Consider the following 2,874-nt stretch of genomic DNA (forward strand, 5'->3'; position numbering starts at 1 on the left):
TCAAGGCGAGAACGGCGGTGAGGACATACAGTTCAGACAAATGGACCCGAACTTGAGCGAATCTTTTCTTCCGTTGAAAGCCGATATTGTAGGCAAAACATCAACGGCTTAATCGACAAAGGGTTGGAAGTCCTCGAAGAGAAGGTTCTGGCACAAAAATCAGCTCATTGCCGATGAGGAAGCTCTCACTGTTCACTCCCTCCAGGAAGCAGAAGGCCATCCGCGTCTTGAACACGCAGCGGGTAGATCCTGTGTAATTGTACTAAAGTCAATGGCTGTGCATCGGCTTTGTTTCTTAGCTCTAGAGTCGATGTCCGTGCATCGGCTGTATATCATGAGAATTTTTTTGCGGCCGATTTTTCTATCGGCCCCCAATATTTCACTCTGCACATGTATCGCACATGTTCATCCGATTAGGTGCCCCCGAGCCGATTCTGCCGAGTAACTCGCGGATATCGGCTCGTAGCTAGCCAAGGCACTCGTATTTGAACGTCGGCTCCGTTAGGACCAATGTTGACTTCTTCCAGCTCATCGGCCGACGTAAAACCGCTGCCCATTAGATCGACGTTGAACACAGGCAAAACGTATGGTGAGGATAATTTTGGCCGATTGCTGGAATCGGCCTCCATGTTGATTGAATCGCTCAATGAAGGTTTATAATGCTCCCCCATAGATCTTCGGGGCCGATCACACGGATCGGCATCACCACGTTTGTTCATAGATGTTGCTCTTGTTACACGGTTAGGCCGGTGGATAAGACCAGCCTCACCCCGTCCTTTGTCACGTCGATGCGCTCGCAGTCGTCCAAATTGATGCCTGAGAGTGGCTCTTGGCCTGTTGTCTCCCAAACGTTCATGCCAGCCGTTGATATCTCGGCTGAATCATCTGCGTGGACGACCTCTACTTCATCTCCATCCCACTGTATTAAGCATTGGTGCATTGTGGATGGAATGCAACAGTTGGCGTGGATCCAATCTCTTCCTAGCAGGACAGCATAGGTGCTTTTGCTGTCGACAATAAAGAACGTCGTAGGGATGGTTTTCCTTCCTACGGTCAGATCCACATTCAGAACACCTTGTGCGTCAGATGCTTGGCCGTTGCAATCGCTCAGTGTCACATTGGTCTTGATCAGATCCGAGCTAGAGCGTCCCAACCGACGTAGCATGGAGTATGGCATAATGTTGATTGCCGCTCCGGTGTCCACCGAGCATCTTGTTGACAGGCTGCCCATTGATATAGCCTCGCAAGTACAAGGCCTTCGAGTGTACCGTAGCTTCTTTCTCGTGGCTTCTCAAAGATAACCGGTCGTGGGCCGCAGTCAAGTTGTGCCACAGGTGCTTCGTCTAATCCTGGAGCACTAAACTCCGTTGGAAGGATGAACACCATGTTTGTGCTAGCCGATGTCTCATCATCGGCTTTCTTTTGTCTGGGGCGCCACTCTTTCCTTTGTGGCCAACCTTCTTCGTCCAGGGTTTGCTGAATTTTCGCGGCCAGATCAGGCCGCGCCTTCCTCAACGTGTGCAGGTATAACCTTTCGGCTTCCTCCAACCCACGTAGTCGCTGAACCCTACGTTTTTGGGAACGGCTGAGTCCATCAGGGCACCACCTTGACCGATGGTACTTATCTTCTTCTTCATCATCGTCCCCTAGTTCCTCGAGATCTTCTACCCGAGAGGACTCAGCGTGCTTGTTCCGAGGCGGGAGAGGCCCTAGACGTTTGAACACGGACACGTTAGCTGCCTCCTTCTTCTTCTGTCTACATTCTGGCGTTGCCGATTGTAGGCAATCGGCTCATTCCTGAATCCCAGCAGTGTCTGAAGAAGGGGCAGTCCCAGTGCCTATCCACGTCGTCTTGCTCTCTCGACTTTTCCTCGGCGTGGCGCTTATATCTCTCCTCGTCGCGATCATGCCGACGGTGTCTCCTGGCGTCCCTAGCCAGACGATCTCTTTCATCATCGTCGTTGTATCGTCGGCGTTGGTCGTATTGACTCACATACTTGTTGAGGAGGTGATCAGAGAGAGGTCGCTGGTATCTTACATTCCTCACTTCTCCCTCTGTGATGTAGCGCTTGCCATCGTGACGGAGCCGATCGCGTGGAACGGCTTTGTAATATCCCAGGTTTAGAGGCAATAAAATGAGAGAACACCAAAGTGTGCATTGCATTCATGCATAGAAAATCCGGGGAATTTTCGCGCTTTCAAATAAAACTTACCACGATAGACTCGAAGTTTCACTTGACTTGCTGGAATTGAAGTAGCTCATCAAGTCAAGCGCTATAAACTTCATTGTGATCTTTGTTAAAACCTTGTTTTGGGTAGAGATGATTTGATCTATGGATTAGATCAAATGGAATTAGATTTACAACAACACATTCTTTAAGAATCAAACCCTAACTTATTAACACTTAAAAGTTAGCAACTACCTTTGTGTGTAAATTAATTCACTTATAAATAAGTTAAACCACAGGGTCTAAAGTGCACAACAGCCACACATTCTTATTTAAATCATAACTTATTAAATACATGGAATATCATAAAACTAAATCCATTTACATTACGAATTATAGTTCAAACTATTTGAATCAAACTAACTATGAGTATTTTGAAACTCATATGACCATGCCTTGGTGAAATCAAACCCAACTATCCAAAATTGAGGAATAACCTTCAACTTTAACTTTTTACCAATATTATAATGTAAATCCAATCAAATATGATATGATGACTCATCCACAATAATAAAACCATCCACATGATATTTAGTAGCAAATGCCACTTGGCTATCCAAAAATAAATCATATGAGAGGATAATCTCTATGCCATGTGGGATGAAAATATCTACATGACTTGCTTTCCAAGCTTTGCCACCTCATG

The sequence above is a fragment of the Lolium rigidum genome, chromosome 1 (assembly GCF_022539505.1).
Source record: "Lolium rigidum isolate FL_2022 chromosome 1, APGP_CSIRO_Lrig_0.1, whole genome shotgun sequence".
Taxonomy (NCBI): Eukaryota; Viridiplantae; Streptophyta; class Magnoliopsida; order Poales; family Poaceae; genus Lolium; species Lolium rigidum.